Source organism: Lissotriton vulgaris, chromosome 1_1 (assembly GCF_964263255.1).
Source record: "Lissotriton vulgaris chromosome 1_1, aLisVul1.2, whole genome shotgun sequence".
In the NCBI taxonomy this organism is placed as follows: Eukaryota; Metazoa; Chordata; class Amphibia; order Caudata; family Salamandridae; genus Lissotriton; species Lissotriton vulgaris.
Genome location: NC_141685.1, coordinates 837,336,962 through 837,354,184, shown reverse-complemented (window position 1 = coordinate 837,354,184; position 17,223 = coordinate 837,336,962). Strand labels below are relative to the sequence as shown.

Below are 17,223 nucleotides of genomic sequence, written 5' to 3'. Positions count from 1 at the left end.
GTATGCCGCCTTGAAAGCTCGACATACCAACACGAAATACGTCTTAAGATAACATGACACAAACATATTACGTGAAAAGAGGCAGAACATGACACAATTGCGTCGTCTGATTTAAATGTGTGCAGCATGGCATGACTTTACATGACATACATAGGTCATAAATGTGCGTTTAACACAAGATTATACGTACGTCATGTGATTAAAATAGCAAACAAACGCACAAGACTGAACTGTATTTATTAACATAGATAAATGACAATAACCTAATAAATATATATATATATTTGCTCAAATACATGACATAACTTTATTGTATTGTTGCAAAACTACTCCATCATACACAAATGGGTATGACATAAATATGTGTACCAGTTCAAAGATGGGAAGTGGTAAAATAGAAAAGGGTGCACGGATAAACTACAACACGGCCGAGCATGCAGAAGGTTGAAAGCGTATAACACCGCAGCCTGAGGTAACATGGCGGGAAACTATCATGCAATAACAAAACTAAGCCTGGCACGGGCATCATTCATGGCATAGTTAGAAGTGGCTAGAGTGCACAGCGGAGCACGACAGGAATATATTCTTATTATTACAGTACCACACCCGGGGTTAAAGCCTGTAACAGGTGCAGTGCATGAAGCAGAAAGTCAGAACAAGGCATAAAAAAGAATTCAATGAAGTGGGAGTTGCAGCGCACCACAGAACATAAGGTGACATCAACATGTCATAACAATTCTAGAAAAAATATTTAAATAGGAAACCTTAAAAGCAGGATACTGCGTGGCATTGAGTATACTACAGCCCAGCGAATGCAGGACAGCAGCACGGTGCGTTGTGGAGCCCTACGCTCCACTGCAACACTTATGTGGCTTGGAAAGAACTACCCCACCGCACAACATGCGACATAACGTGGCTGCAACGTATGTTGAACTTGATTACAGGTTACACGCACCCCACTCAAGTAACAAGGTTAACAACATGACGCGAAATGTGATATTATAGTCTAATGCTCAGCATAGCATAAGTTCTCACATATATAGCACTAGATGGTACAGCTATCAGCGTTCCTTACTGAAAAGGATGTGACATGTCGCCTCAGAGCACCTCACAGTTTACAGCAGAAGATGCCGTAGGTTCGGATTAGCTTAATATCAGCGGCAAACTTCATGAAGTCAATCCAGGGCCACTGCTGCAGCGTCAGGAAATAGGCGGAAGTAAGAAGTTAGTGAGGTTTATGATTGTAGGTACAATAATGCTAACGACAAGGGTGATAACAAAATAGGAATTGGAAGAACAAATACTCTCCGTCAATAAACAAGCAACCGTAAGAAGAGTGAGGGGCATTCGTGGAATTATATAACTCCTTAACAAATAAACAACTTGCAAACTCACCGAGAAGATTTATGATGAAGTGACGTCTACTACAGTTTTGCGATTCTTGTAACTAAATCCAGAGTGTGGCCTCTGTATATTCGGTGCTGATTTCCCTCAAGTGAGTTGTAAATAACACGTACACGCTGGTGATTCACAAGCAGTGATCTGACAGAGGCGGCCTGGGGTGCGCACCATGAGAAGGGAACGAGGCGGCGAGCAGTCACCTACCCTGGCTAGCTTGAATCCGGAGGAGTGCAGTGCACACCAGCAAGATGCACAACGGTGCACCCGAGCTGTCGGGCACACACACTGACCTCGGTTATTCTCTGAAGCTGGGCTAGGTAGATGAAGCTCTTCCTGTTAACGTGTGGCTAAAGACAGCAAACATGAGGCTAAAGACAGCAAACATGAGGAGACACCCAAAAGTTAGTCACTTTCATGCACCCCAAACCTGCATCTACCGCACCACACTGTAAATTACCACTGTCTTCTGGAAAACACCATGTCCTTAACTCGATAACGATAAACAATACCTTTTTTTTCTGACGTAAATCTCATTTTCGGTTATTGGTGGGTTACTTTTTTATCTTGTAGTACGGGTGGGAAAAATACTCATGTTTTCTCTCCTTGGAGACCATTCGGTAAACAGTAAAGTGGTCAGTACCTGTTACATTACTCCATAGGCAGACCGTGAAGTCTTGAAGAGAACACAGGAAAAGCACGAACGCGCGCCATTCACTGCAGACTGGTGAACGCGCCTACAACATCTGCATTACATTATCGCAGAACCCTGACAGCTCCTAATTGATATTTATGGACTGCCGTGCGCGAAACCGCACAGAAAATGCCAAAAATGGCGGACGAAAAAACATATAGCCTATCGCGTCAAGGCTACTAAAAAGACAGCACAGCGAAGACGAATTACTATGCAGATGACATAAAAAAAGCACGCGCACTAAGGAATGTTTCTGGCCCGAGCCCTAAAGAAACCTTTTTTTTTTCTCTTTAACAATAGGAGCTCGGAGCTCCGCCCCACTTCGTGGTGACGTAGGCCGAGCCCTAAAAATAGACCCGGGCACCAAAATAAAAGCGACTTCCCCGGCCCGTTAGCAAACAAGATAGCTTAAAAAACAAGCATTTACAATACAATGGTTTCGCCTTTGGAAAAGTTAGAGCTATTGGCATTGTAAATGACAAAATTTGTATTTATGTGTTGGTTTTGAAAACAGATAAATAAATGGCATTGTCATTTACATTGCCATTAGCTTAATCTCTCGCAAATGTGAGACCTATTGTACCCTACGGACGAGCTCAGCAGACAGCAATTATTACCACACTCACACACCCAGAGCCACACACACACACCCACCCAGAGCCACACACACACACCCAGAGCCACACACACACACCCAGAGCCACACACACACACACCCAGAGCCACACGCACACACACACCCAGAGCCACACACACCCAGAGCCACACACACACACACACCCCCAGAGCCCCACACACACCCCCCCAGAGCACACCTACACACACACACACACACACACACACACCCAGAGCCACACACACACACACACCCAGAGCCACACACACATACCCAGAGCCACACACACCCACCCAGAGCCACACACACACTCAGGGGAAGCAAGCACAGCGAGGGGGCAGGGAAGCAAGCACAGCGAGGGGGCAGGGAAGCAAGCACAGCGAGGGGGCAGGGAAGCAAGCACAGCCAGGTGGCAGGGAAGCAAGCACAGACAGGTTGCAGGGGAGCAAGCACAGCCAGGGGGAGGGGAACCAGGGGGTGGGGAGTAAGCACTGCCAGGGGGCGGGGAAGCAAGCACAGCCAGGGGTCAGGGAAGCAAGCACGGGCAGGGAAGCAAGCACGGGCAGGGAAGCAAGCACAGCCAGTGGGCAGGGAAGCAAGCACAGCCAGGGGGCAGGGAAGCAAGCATAGCCATGTTTCCAGTGCTTGGCTATTCTGAACAAACCATTGGTATCCGGCCTGCCACTCAAACGAAAACAACTCCCAAAATACCTTAAATAGCTAAATGAAACCTCAGAAGTAGAAACATTATGTCCTGACTACATGAGAGAGGCTGCAATTGTAACTGCGAGGGACAAATACCACCTGAACCACACAACGCGGATCCCCTACAAAACGACAAAGTTAAATTGCCCCTTTCCAACTACCTTGCCAAGTAGCGATATTTGCTTAAAATGTTGAAAGTGACTTTGCATGTCAGAGTGTATTGCTAAATATCTAAATATAAAAAAATACAAGCACACAGATGTAAGCACATAGACTCTGGGCAATAGTTCGCTTAATCTTCGTGACGGCGCCTTGACAGCGCAACAGACCTCCACGGCTACTACTTACACACAGGTACTACTCACAGGACACGTGGTCCCAGTACCTGTGCCTCACAGCGCAACAGCACCTCCACGGCTACTACTTACTCACGGGCACTACTCACAGGACACGTGGTCCCAGTACCTGTGGCTCACAGCACGGGCGCTCTCACCTTCTACTCACGGTGCGTGCATTTGCACAACCACTGCAGAGAGCCGACCGGACCGGCCACAGTACGCGCTGAGCCCACACAGACACTTCTTACAGCCAGACACTGGCCTCAGCACGCAAGCACAGCTGCCGCTCCCAGCACGGCCAGGACTGCCCAGACACTGCTCCCAGCACAGACCTCTGAGGCCGATACCTCTGCAGGAGGACAGAGCCCCACACGCAGGTATACTGCTGGAAGCACAGACGTCACTCACAGCAGCAACTTACAGCATTTACACGTGCTCAGACCTCTTTTGTATATACAGAATCTGACCACAGACGACCCTTTTTAGACACTTCTCTGCACAAGCAGAGAGTGTGCTGACTCCTCTGTGTGCACAGACGCCTACCTACCTCTTCAGACACAGACTTGTCTCTCAGCGTGGATCCCTCGGTCTCTCTCTCCCGCCAGCCCGCCCTCTCTCTCCCCAGACGCCTTTCCACGCACAGACAGACACTAACCACAGAAGAGGATTATGCCCACACCTCACTGTCTGCACGGACACCAGTGTGCACACATCCTTCTCGCAGCACCGACGCCGCCTCTGCACGAACCCTCCGTGCACGGATACCTCTCCCACCTCCGGAGCACAGTGGCGCTCTGCTTCGGTCGCCGGGTCTCAGGTGGCCGGCAGGAAGAAATACAAATCGAAATCTAATGTGATATTGAAAGAGTAACAACGCCCCCTGTCCCTTGACGGTCCCCTCTCTACTGCCACCAAACCACCTTGGGAAAACTCGGTAGAAAAGTTCCATTCTCAATTGAGGCTTTGTGTGGGAACTTGTGGATGTCAGAAAAATACAGAGAAACAAACTATTTTCGAAATAAAAAATAACAAGCACCAGGGGGCGGCTCTCTGCTGTCGGCCACCAGAACTCTTTCACCAGGGTCTACTCTACGACTAACGGAGCTGGAAGGAACAATGGCTCCCCGAAGCCACCGCTCTTCCGCAGCCTGACCTCCTACTACGATATCCTTGGTGTCCCCTGGCTCAGCCACTCAGTCCCAGATCAAGACAGCCTACTACTGCCAGTCGTTCCGCTACCACCTGGACCGCAACAATGGCGACGAGACACGGGCGCACCGCTTCACCGAGATTAGCGAGGCCTACCTCATACTGGGCAGCGTCACCCTGCACAAGAAGTACGACCGAGGAATCCTAAGCCAAGAGGAAGTGCGGGCGGCGGAGAAACCAAAGGGGAAGGTGGATGGATCCCAAGAGGACAGAGAGCACGTCCTCGTCCCGCCTCTCTTCCTCCAAGCCAATCTTCGACTTCGACAAGTTCTATCGAGCCCACTACAGCGAGCAGCTTGAACGGGAGCGGCACATGAAAAGGAAACGCGAGGAGCTACAAAGGCAAAACGAGACACGCAAAGACGTAAGACAAACAGGGAGACGACATAAGACGGGGTACACGTACAAACAGGGAGACGACATGAGACTGGGTAAACGTACAAAGGGAAAAGAAAATTATAAACAAAATGCTGCTTACCTGATCGCAAATAGAAACAACTTCCTGGCAACTTAAATCTCGCAGACCACTCCGGGTAAAGGCACTTCGAAAAAGACCAAAACATCACGGGGGAAAAAAAAAAACACCCGCCCACCGCCGCATGACGTTTTAAAAGGGGCGGAGAGGGAAAAAACCGCCGGAACGCCCACGAGTCTGCTACAGTTAATACCTCTACAAAAATACAATAGTACTCGCACTGGGGGATAGACTCCTTTATATTCAATATTCACACAATGTTGAGTTGGTAGATCAATCTACCAACTCAACATTGTGGGAATATTGAATATAAAGGAGTCTATCCCCCAGTGCGAGTACTATTGTATTTTTGTAGATGTATTAACTGTAGAAGACTGATCATATTAGTCTGTTTGTGTAACTCTCTAGGGGCCAGATGTAGGTAAGTAACATTTACCGAATCTTAATTACCGAAAATTACCGAATTTTACCGATTCGGTATTTAAGATTCGGTAAATGTGAGGGGTTGGTATGTAGGGAATCCAAATGTTCCCTTTTACCGAATCGGTAAAATTCGGTATTTACCGATTCGGTAAATACCGAATCGGTAAAGCCTATTGATTCCTATGGGCTTCAAAGCCCATAGAAATCAATAGGCTTTACCGATTCGGTATTTACCGAATCGGTCAATACCGAATTTCACAAGGGTGCAGGGGGTGTCACTTTGACACCCCCTGGCACCCCCAAAACAGGCTTGGGTGCCATGTGGCAGGCATACCTGCCCTAAGGGCAGGTCTGCCTGTCACATGACATAGGTGTGCATGCACACATGTGCATGCACACCGGAATCGGTATTTTACCATGGATTTGTATTCCATGGTAAAATACCGATTCTGTAAGCCATGTGCAGAAGGTACATTGCCTACCTACATAGCATTTTCGGTAATTTTACCGAATCGGTATATATTACCGAATCGGTAATTATTTTACCGATTCGGTACATATTACCGAATCGGAAAATTTACCGATTCGGTAATGATACCGATTCGGTAAAATTACCGAAAATGTGCCCCTACATCTCAATAGCCCTTTACCGATCGGAAACGGCCGAAAATCGGTATTTTCGGCCGATTCCGATCGGTAAAGGGCTACCTACATCTGGCCCTAGGAGTGGTATTTTCTATTAATACACTGTTTTTATCGATTTATTTGTATTGTATGATTGTCCTTTTTTAAATCTGTGATATTAGCTGGATTATGTTAGACACATGTATTTACATATGCAATACTTTTGTTTCTATGTACAACAAATACATTTGTTCTATTTTTATTCTATGGAAATTCTTTAGAGTTATAAGGCACTTTCTATTATGATGTATGACAAGTGAGTTGATTGAGAGGAGTGAAAGTGTAGGTAGGTGCATGCATCTTGTGTGCTTTTGAAGTTCACCCTTTGGGATTCTCTCATATTTCACTGTGTCAGTGCCCTAGTCCCACTGGTTCAGTAAGGGGCCCCTCTTACCTTCTAAACATAAAACCGGCCCCCAAAATGTTTTTAAAAAAGCGGCTCACACACTATGTCAGAGGAGCCCACTGCGCACTGCCTGATGCCCTATAGGACAGTCCGACCTTGACTACACCGCCCAACGTTTCCACCCTCCAAAAGGGGTCATTCTAGCTTTAGCTGTAAAATACGCCACCGAGTCTAACGTTCAAATTAAACTTGTTTATAACAACATGTGAAATATATGGACTCCTCATATTTACAGCTTTCTCAGGTTTCCAATGTCCATGCGAGGGTAGTTTACCTAGATGATGTTTGCATTGTGCAGTCTGGGACTTGTAGTCCAGTTTAACGCCTTCAAAAAATCAACCCTCCACATCCAGATGCAAAGCAAAAACCGGCATTGGTGCTCAACTTCCCATTATCACTTTGCAGGACACTTCCCACGCACTGTATGTGAGGAGAGGAGGGTAGGGAGCAATAAGTCATAGAGTAAATTTTTGGGGTTAGATTCCATAATCCATTTTCTAAATGAGACCCTTTTAAAAGATAACTCCTACAGTTATTGATCTGATTATTGTGTCCTAGTTCTTCTGAGTTCCAACCCATTTACCAGCCTTGACTGCTCGCTGTTGGCATGTTCGGACAAACGAGGTATTGAAAGGAGTAACTCTGTCATAAAGATGGAATGAACAAGTCTTAAAAGTTGACACACCAATGGTTAATAACAGTATCCACCAGGGATACTGCCCAGTGACCACCTAATGTAAAGAAAAGGTCTCACAATCTACTGCTGCTTGTTCCCCATTATATGAAAATATTGGGGGGCTTTGGATTAGGCACAATACAGTTAGCAAGTCTTCTAAAACCAAGCATTGGAAAAGCCAATCGGTTTCGCATTAGGGACTTATTGGCTTTGCCCATGCTTTTTATCCTTGCTGTACACCAACCCCAAAGCTGTGCAACATGGCTAAAAAGCAAAAAGTATCAAAAAAATGAGGCGCTATGACACAGTGGTTATATTTTGTAGGTGCACGTAGCACTCATGTGCAAGCCTGCAAAATTGCATTTATCAATTTGGATCGTTGAATTAAAAAAACGCTGTCATGCCAATAGGTCTGGGTTTAAAGGACAGTTTTATGTTAATGTGATGCATCAAAAAACAAAGTGATGGATGAAATGCTTGAATTAATCTCAGCCAGGGCTGGCTTCAGGGTCGTGCGACCGGTGCAGACTCAGCTGGCTCTGACCTCTGGAGTGGGAGGTGGCGTTTTGAAATAACTTATGAGTTTAAAAGCACCCGCTGCAGAGTGTGTGTGGGCCAGGTTTTAGGCAACAATACAAATGTCAAGATAACTCTGGTGGTTCATTTTCATGCTGAATAAAGATCCAGTTTTGTCTAATGGAAGTACTGAGTCATCATAAAGTAGCGCAGAGGGTTATAAGACTGCTACAAAGTATGCGTACCATGCAGATCACAGAACTGTATTTTATAGGGATAGCTGAGTGGTTTACTGCTTTTGTCATAGACATCCTTTTGTTTTTTTTTTGCAGTTCATACGTTACAATCCTGATATAGCGCAGTGAACTGTAATCAAAGAGCTGCATGCCATATGCAAGGCTTTGGGTTGGAACCTTATGTTTTCTCCAGTCTTTCGTTTTCTTAATGCTGCTAAAAAGAGTTAGTTTAGGTAGAAATACATTTCTATTAGTAAAGCCAAGCCCAACCACCGTGGTATGTTTTAAATCCAGAGTTAGTGCTTCTCCAGACCAAACACTCTTAAAATAAACTGCTTACTAGTCTGGATAACGTGATTCCTTCACCTTGAAATCCTCATTGTCTTATGAAACATTTCTCATAGGCTGACTAACACATGTATGATTAATTGTCTCTGTATAATGTGTGTGTGTGATTTCAAGTGCTCTGACAACCTACATGTGAATTTGTAGCGCTATAAAACTAATGAAATGCATTGGAGAGGGGGCAATAGACAGATTAGGATCATAGTTAGAGAGTGGTAGTGAGGAAATTCTTTGAGAGGAAGGTCATTGGCGGGTGCCAAAGAAGAGCCTGGTTCCAATGGCACTGTGAGCATGGGACTCATGTTTGGATATACCCGTCTCTCTTAGGCCATCAAAAAACAAAGTGATGGATTGAATTAATCTCAGCCTATGGCGATCTCTCAGAGCAACATCCCAACTCATTGGTTTTCGCCCACCATGGCACTTCAGTATGGACCCAGCCATATGCAAATCAGTCTTGAACCCTGCTCCAATGGGAATAGTTCAGCCTAAACTGCCAGGGAAGGTGCTCCTGACTGTGAGAAGTTGGCCTGATATATGATGCTCACTAGTTCTAGTGATCACATTGTATCGGTCCAAACAACCCTTATGGTGATTGGTTGTAAGTCAATCTTATAGACCAGCTATCCTAATGGTAGCATGGACAAAGCAGTCTAAGGCTAAACTATTTTGGCATGTGAAGCTAGCTGTTTTACCAAATACCCTTGAATACCAAATGAAAGGACACCACACAGGTTGTTATGAAAATAAACAATATATTTATTACTAACAAAACACCTCTGAAATCTTTATGAGATAAGAGGGCTAAGCACATGACAAGACTCTTAAGAAAAATACGATAAATTGCACAAATTACAATGGTGCCCTAGGGGCACGACAAACCATATACTAAGTAAATGGTATAGGGAAACCAATAGAGGAAATGAAGATGCCCAGAGGCTGAAGGATCACTGGGACTACACTACCCTAACCTTAGGTAAGTAGTAGGAGGCCCACGGGACGCGTGTGCAGAGTGTTAACTCACACGAGAGATGCGGAAAAAAGTCAATGGGCAGAACAAATTACGAAAAGGTAAGTAAAAGACAGTTACCACTAGTTACGACTAAAACGACAGGATACCTGGACACTAGGGGAGTCAATCTACCCTTGAGCACCGAAATGCTCTCGTTATCTCACCGACGGGCTGCGGGTGCATAGGTGCGAAAGTGTGTCGGGTTTCCGCGTCGAAGTCTATGGAGCCTTGAAGAAAGATGCTGCAGGCAACCAGGAGGAAGATGTCTGGTGCGATCCAAGGGTGGATCGAGGAAGATGGAGACCTGAAAGCAGAGGGGACAATGTTCAAAGTCACTAGCCAGTGACTGGAGTGGAATCAGGAAGGAACCAGATGCTGTCGTCGTGATCAGGTGAAGAGTGGACGCTTGACTCTGCAGCCACGTAACCAGGAGGTGTCTTCGACGACCAGGATGGAGGCACGAGCTGTCCTACGCAGGCTCTCGCTGTCGGCGGTGTCTGTTCCGGATTCGGCGTCAACAGGCCTTGGCAAAGGCAACCCACGCGGTGAGTGGAAATGGCATCTGGGATGCTTCTCCTTTGCAGGGAAGCAAGGGCCAGTCTGGAGCAACCAGATCAGCAATGTAGATTTCGTGGATCGACGTCTAGGAGGTCACTAGCCAGCCGGCAAGTGACCAGACAGCGCGTTGAGCAGCAATCCAGCAAAAGGGCCCCAAGCAGATCTCGTGGATGCTGGAGGGCTGATCTTCTGTGCAGGAGCTGCTCGGGGCTGGGGCTTCTCAATCCCCAAAGCACTTTCTCAAGGATGCCTCTGAAGTCGTGCTGGAAGCGAAGTGCAGTTTCTCCAAGATGGCCGGTCCCCCGTGTCTCGTCGCACCCACGGATCTCAGCTGTGCTGCAGATGTAGGTAGAGGTCGGAGAGGTCTGGAAGTCCGGGTCTCGTCGGGCTCTGCAGTCTGGTTCCACCGGGAAGGACGACAAAGTGAACCGCTAGGACACTTGATGGTGCCTGCTTGTGCAGAGTGGTCACTCCTTGGCCATAAGTGAGATTTCTTCAGTCTTCCGTGGAGCAGAACGTCGAAGTCCAGAGTTTCTTCTTTGTAGTTTCAAATCAGGATTAATCTAAACTGGAAAGGGACCAGGTCCTAACTTTTATTCTCCTAAAGGGGACTGTACTGCGACTAGGTCTCTCCTATGGGTGGGACCAGGAAGGGGGGTGGTTACACCCCCTATCCTTTGTCTGGTTTCGCGCCAGAGCTGGGGCTGGAGTGCCCCAGCAACAGGTTTGAACCAGGGTATGCACAGGGACACCTTGTGTGCCCCAGGCATGTCTCATTCCTTTCAGCCTGTCCTACCTCAATACACAAAATCCTGTCTGGGGTGGTGCTAGCACCTCCCAAGGCAGGAAACCCTTTGTCCAGGCCTCCCTCGCTGGAAGGACTCCCAGCAGCAGGAGGTCAGACTCGTGTCTGTGGTGGCAGCATCCATTTGGTGATGCTGGTGCTCTGTTTAACTTTAACAGGGGTTCACAGTTACATACATGTTGTGTCCTTTTAAAAGGGTGGAATGCTACCCCCGTCGCCAGAACTGGCGAGTGGATAGTATTCCAATTCGTATGACACCTTACTCTACATGTTTTGATAATGCTATGCCAAAGTTAGCAATAACCGCGAGGATTATAATGCACTTAAGAGTATATGGTATAGTGTTATCATGGAACAGCTATAAGGACATGGTTCCGAAAGCTGCAGATAGGCTCAGCTCATGCTAGAGCACCATCTCACATATTTCCAAGCACTCTGCCTTCAGGATTGATAAGGCCTGCCATAGGAGTGACTTATAGGAGTATATGTGTCCATTGTGGGTTAGATATAGGTATACTATATCTAAAGCAAAGGGTGATTACACCACCTTGCCCCATCTTTGTTACCAGCCAGTTATGTCTGTTTTGGATGGCCAGCCAGGGGTGGCATAATACATGCTGCAGCCCCTGGTACGCCTTGGGTGCACTTATGCCCTGGGTACCTATGGTACACTGTACAAGGACTTACAAGAGTGACCCAATACCAATTACATATGTACCTAAGGTACATGGAGTCCATTTTAACAGAGAGAGCAGGAAGCCTGGGGTCCTGAATAGCAGAATCCCAGGCCAACTAAGTTGAAAACCAGCTAAACACTAGGCAAAAAGTTGGGGGTAACCATAGTCAGATATCCACCTTCCTACACAACCCCCCCCCCCCCAACAAAAGGAGATCAGGCTATCCTTGACCTGGTAAGCCTATATTGCCTGAGTGGTCATATGAGGAGGTGCATGCACTGGCATGGTTACCCCCTATCGTGGTCCACTAAGCAATCCCTCACCCTAAGGGTATCTGAGGGTCTCCACCATAAGGAATCTCTACCTGTGTTTTGGCAAAGTAAAAGGCTGGTCCTGGGATGGAGTACTGAAGTGAGCTCCACTAATGTTGGGCTCAACTTCCTCCAATCACCACCCACCATATATGCCTTTCTTTCCAGGACTGAGTTGCAGGGTGCTCTGAGGGTTAACCTCTGGCTACCTAAAGCTGGAGGCTGGGTCCCTCTGTTTGGCTTACTGGAGGAACAGGTCCGAGGTTTGGCTGTGCCCCACAGTGTCCATCTGTGGGAGGTCCCTAACTAAGTTTAAGGGGGATCCCTCAGGAGTTTGTTTTATTTTCACCTGGCTAGGACTGCTAGCTTTGGTGCTCTTAATCTGCTGATTGGGGAGTTCTTTTGGACAGGGGGCCCTTTGGGGTCCACTGGCCTCCCTGACCTCTGCAGCCCTGGGCTGACTGAGGCAGGGTAGAGAGGGGCAGGTTACCTGCTCCAGGCTGGGTCCCACCTTGGAAGGGTCCACTGACATCAGGGGTTATGCCAGGCTAGGCCTGACTACCTCTGGGGCAGTTTCTTCACAAGGGGTAAGATCAGTTCCCTGAGGAAGCTGATCCTTTCCTAAAGTCTGGTGGGAGGGAGATCTCTCTTCCTCCTCAATGCTCTCTGTTTGAGTGGAGTGATCCATAGTTTCAGGCTTCACAACACTATTATCTGTGAGTTTTGGCTGTGGCCATCACAGCCCCACCAACCTTTTCAGGAAGGGACTCAGTTTGGGTATGGGCTGTTACCATCACAGCCCTGCCAACCTGTTCAGGGAAGGAATCTGTTTGAGATTGGGCTGAGACTGGCGCAGCCCTCCTGGCCTGTTCAGGGAGGACATCTTGGACTGGGGCTGTGGCCATCACAGCCCCACTAACCTTTCCATGGAGATTTACCATTTTAGAATGGGTTTCTTGCTCTACCTCAGCCCAGGCTGAGATCTATAAATCATTCCCCGAAAGACAATCAACAGGCAAGTTTGATGACACTGCCACTCTCTTGGGACCAGTGACACATCCCCAACTGAGATTTACCACTGCCATGGGATGATCTTTCTGCACTCCATCAATGTTGGTCACCTGGTATTTGGCTCCAGGTAAAATTTGCCTTGAGGGGACTAGACTCTCAGTCACCATAGTGATGCTAGCCCCTGTGTCTCTATAGGCCTCAACTTTCAGACCATTGATGAGGGGCTCCTGTCTGTACTTGTCCAAAGTGTTGGAACAAGCAGTGAAGTTGGCAAACCCCATGTCATTTTCACAGACAAGAGTATCTGTGGTAGAGGACCTGGTTAGGCCAAAGTCCACCTGAGTTCAGGTAAGTTTGATGACACTGCCACTCTCTTGGGACCAGTGACACATCCACAGCTGAGATTTACCACTGCCATGGGATGATCTTTCTGCACTCCATCAATGTTGGTCACCTGGTATGTGGCTCCAGGTAAAAGTTGCCTTGAGGGGACTAGACTCTCAGTCACCATAGTGATGCTAGCCCCTGTGTCTCTATAGGCCTCAACTTTCAGACCATTGATGAGGGGCTCCTGTCTGTACTTGTCCAAAGTGTTGGGACAAGCAGTGAAGTTGGCAAACCCCATGCCATTTTCACAGACAAGAGTATCTGTGGTAGAGGACCTGGTTAGGCCAAAGTCCACCTGAGTTCCCCAAGTATACCCAACCAAATTCTTGGGGGCACTCCCACCACCTGGGGGATTACTACTAGTAGTAACAGGAGGTGTTGGAGTGTTACTTGGAGGAATATTTTCCTTATTGTTGGCCTTGGGGCAACTGCTGTCAGTTTTCCAATGGCCTACCTGTTTGAAGGCATGGCAATAAGGTTTCGTTTGGTTATTGGAAGGATTCTGGGACCCACCCCTTAAGGGGAATTTTTGGGGCCCTGATGTGGTTTGATCTTTTGATTTATTCCCACCCTTCTCTTGTGGCTTGGTTGATTCTTTCTTTTGGCCACCACCCTGATTCTAAGGCCCAATCCTGGTTCTGACCCATTTGTCTGCCCTCTTACCCAATTCTTGTGGAGAGGTCAGATCTGAGTCTACCAGGTGCTGGTGTAATAACTGGTTCTGACAATTATTTAAGACTTGCTCTCTCATAATAAGATTGTACAATCATGTGCAATCAGTAACTTTACTTCCCAGTAACCAGCCTTCCAAAGCCTTAGTGGCACAATCAACAAAGTCAGTCCAATCCTGAGACTGAGTTTTCTGGGTGTCTCTGAACATCAACCTGTACTGTTCAGTTGTTAGGCCAAACCCATCAATCAGTGCATTTTTCAGGACTTGGTAATCATTAGCATCCTCATCTCTAACAGTGAGGAGCTTATCTCTACCTTTACCTTCAAAGGAGAGCCACAATATAGCTGCCCACTGACTCTGGGATACCTGCTGTACTTTGCAGGCCCTCTCCAGAGCAGTCATCCATTTGTGGATGTCATCTCCTACCTTATAGTAGGGCACTATTTTACTCAGGTGTCAATTGTCAAAACTCCTGTCTTTATCTCTAGGGATAATGCTGCCACCAGTGGGTTCTAACTCACTCAATTTCTGCTCTCTGGCAAAGGCAAGTTTCTCCTTGGCAAGGGCAAGTTCTTCCCTTTGGATCCTCAGAATAACTTCCTTCATCTTTGCCTCATGTTCTCTTCTCTGAGGGGAAAGTCATCCCCCTCTGAGAAGATGAGTGAGAGACATGGGAGTGAATAGATGTGTTAGATTCTCTGGAGTGAGATCTACCTCTTCTATTCCTAAGGTTAGGCCTGCTTGTGGATAGGTCTGGGGCTCCCCCTGTTCCATCCCCATGTAGGCTTAAGTTGGCCCTTGTGAGTCTGCTGACTACAGCCTGGCCATTGTCTACCTCTTCCTCAGATGAGTTCCCATCTTCCCTACCATCTAAATCTTCTGTTTCAGGGAGGTTAGACTCAAGGTTACCTTCTAAGGGGGGCATGCTTCCATCTGCTGCATCTGAGGGGCCTGGGTTAGAAGCCCTTCTAGCATCATATGTCTCTAAGAGACCTAACAGAAAAGGAAGGGTAGGGTTGTCTCATCTCCTGGAAGCGGAGTGCTGCATATCTGGAAAGGACCTGTGAAGGGTCAATAATCACAAGGGGAGTCCCTGTGTTCCCTCCTGTGATAGACATGCTTTCTAGTGAGGTGTAAGTGGTGCACTTACCTACACTATGGGTTTTCCTACTGATCCCTTGCTAAGAGTTGTAGTCAGGGTGTGCTACTCTCTTTCTACTACAACAGCTGGTTCAATAGAACTCAGAGTATTTCTAAGCTTTGTTATATGTACCTATGGTACCTTATGTGATCTTTCAAATGATACCTCAAGATTATATTTGGTAAAAACAACAGCAAGCTCAAATCCCAACCGCTGCACACCATTGTGAGAAGTTGGCCTGATATATGATGCTCACTAGTTCTAGTGATCACCTTGTATCAGTCCAAACAACCCTTATGGTGATTGGTTGTAAGTCAACCTTATAGACCAGCTATCCTAATGGTAGCATGGACAAAGCAGTCTTAGGCTAAACTCTTTTGGCATGTGAAGCCAGCCGTTTTACCAAATTCCCTTGAATACCAAATGAAAGGACACCACACAGGTTGTTATAAAAATAAATAATATATTTATTACTAACAAAACACCTCTGAACTCTTTATGAGATCAGAGGGCTAAGCACATGACAAGACTCTTAAGAAAAATACGATAAGTTGCACAAATTACAATGGTGCCCTAGGGGCACGACAAACCATATACTAAGTAAATGGTATAAGGAAATCGATAGAGGAAATGAAGATGCCCAAAGGCTGAAGGATCGCTGGGACTACACTACCCTAACCTTAGGTAAGTAGTAGGAGGCCCACGGGACGCGTGTGCAGAGTGTGAACTCACACACGAGATGCCGAACAAAGTCAATGGGCAGAACAAATTACGAAAAGGTAAGTAAAAGACAGTTCCGACTAGTTACGACTAAAACAACAGGATACCTGGACACTAGGAGAGTCAATCTACCCTTGAGCACCGAAATGCTCTCGTTACCTCACCCACGGGCTGCGGGTGCATAGGTGTGAAAGTGTGTCGGGTTTCCGCGTCGAAGTCTATGGGTCCTTGAAGAAAGATGCTGCAGGCGACCAGGAGGAAGATGTCCGGTGCGATCCAAGGGTGGATCTAGGAAGATGGAGACCTGAAAGCAGAGGGGACAATGTTCAAAGTCACTAGCCAGTGACCGGAGTGGAACCAGGAAGGAACCAGATGCTGTCGTCGCGATCAGGTGAAGAGTGTTCGCTTGACTCTGCAGCCACGTGGACCAGGAGGTGTCTTCGATGACCAGATGGAGGCACGAGCTGTCCCACGCAGGCTCTCGCTGTCGGCGGTTTCTGTTCCGGATTCGGCGTTAACAGGCCTTGGCAAAGGCAACCCACGCGGTGAGTGGAAATGGCGTCTGGTGCGGACCAGGAGGGTCCAGGATGCTTCTCCTTTACAGTGAAGCAAGGGCCAGTCTGGAGCAACCAGACCTGCTATGTAGATTTCGTGGATCGTCGTCTAGGAGGTCACTAGCCAGCCGGCAAGTGACCAGACAACGCGTCGAGCAGCAATCAAGCAAAAGAGCCCCACGCAGATCTCGTGGATGCTGGAGGGCTGATCTTCTGTGCAGGAGCTGCTCGGGGCTGGGGCTTCTCAATCCCCAAAGCCTTTTCTCGAGGATGCCTCTGAAGTCGTGCTGGAAGCGAAGTGCAGTTTCTCCAAGATGGCCGGTCCCACGTGTCTCGTCGCACCCACGGATCTCAGCTGTGCTGCAGATGTAGGTAGAGGTCGGAGAGGTCTGGAAGTCCGGGTCTCGTCGGGCTGTAAAGTCTGGTTCCACCGGGAAGGACGACAAAGTGAACCGCTAGGATGCTTGATGGTGCCTGCTTGTGCAGGGTGGTCACTCCTTGGCCACAAGGGAGATTTCTTCAGTCTTCCGTGGAGCAGAACGTCGAAGTCCAGAGTTTCTTCTTTGTAGTTTCAAATCAGGATTAATCTAAACTGGAATGGGACCAGCTGCTACCTTTATTCTCCTAAAGGGGGCTGTACTGCGACTAGGTCC

The 17,223-nt window shown here is 47.5% G+C and overlaps 1 protein-coding gene and 1 pseudogene across 1 annotated transcript in view; both read left to right on the top strand.

The window, feature by feature from the left end:
• LOC147747984 (cytochrome P450 2D17-like) overlaps positions 1 to 17,223 on the top strand; it is a 227,496-nt gene that overhangs the window by 2,289 nt on the left and 207,984 nt on the right. The window lies entirely within an intron of this gene.
• Positions 1,050 to 7,610, top strand: LOC147747987 (dnaJ homolog subfamily C member 30, mitochondrial-like; annotated as a pseudogene).